A 1060-nucleotide genomic window follows, 5' to 3' on the forward strand; every position below is an offset into this window, starting at 1 on the left:
TTGTAAATGACCATGGTATAAGCGGGATAATACTGTAATGAGGACTGATTGCGCAGGTGTGATGGAGAAAGCGCATGATTGCGCAGGTGTGATGGAGAAAGCGCACCTGCTGAACGCCAACCTGATGAAGGACTTTTAGGAGGAAGTCGCGGCGTCTGGGAGCGAGCGTCTTGTTACGGCGGCCAGCGACTGATTCCGGTGGGAGGGTGTCGTTCGCAGCTGGTTAGGGCTGCCGGCGACGAAGACAGACAGCGAGGGGGAGCTTCGTTCCTGTTTAGGAGGGGAGGTCAGCTGCCTCCTGTAGGAAGCCTAGGGCCGGGACTAGCCAGTGCGTTGGCCGCTAGCGCTCTTCTACCTCCCTGCTGCATCTGATCCCAAGGGAGGACAACCGATCCACCGTGATTCCCGCCGTCCGGCGTCGTTAAATCCCCGGGGCAGTTGGACGGCGTCAGGAGCTCAGACCCCGGGGAGGGGTCCCGCCTCCGCGGCTAGTTAAGTAGCCCTTTTAATCAAGGCTCATTTTTATCTCTTTTACATTGACTGTTTTTTACTGACTGAGGGTTTTAAGGGAGGGTGTAACCTGTGGGTGCGGTTAGGCTGCTAAGTTCAGGAGTTTCTCTTTTTAGGGGTGTTTTAAGCACGTTTGCTGTGCCTCATGCAGAGGGTGTTCTGCTGTGTTTTTTATGCATGATTTGCTTTTATTTTCACTTGGTTCAGAAACTCCGAACAATCTGCAGGCTTCCAGGTCTACGGTTTTAATGCTTTTGATTTGTTCTTAATAAAAAGCTGCCCTTTTTATTCAAACGGGAGTTTCTGTTATCTCTGAAGGCTCTGACTAGCTTAGTTAATTTGTCATTGTGGATCAAACCCCAAACTTCATTACAATACCCTCCGAAGTGTGCATAGTCGGACGGTTCAGGGCTTCGCATAGTGCATTAATTTCTCATAATGCACACTTCGTCGGGTATTATCCCTTTCATGGAGCAGGAGAATTACCCCCTCACACTGCAAACACAGGAAACTGTTAAGTCATCACTGAAGTCCACAGAGTTTGTTGCAG

The sequence above is a fragment of the Oryzias melastigma genome, unplaced genomic scaffold, assembly GCF_002922805.2.
Source record: "Oryzias melastigma strain HK-1 unplaced genomic scaffold, ASM292280v2 sc00322, whole genome shotgun sequence".
NCBI classification, from domain to species: Eukaryota; Metazoa; Chordata; class Actinopteri; order Beloniformes; family Adrianichthyidae; genus Oryzias; species Oryzias melastigma.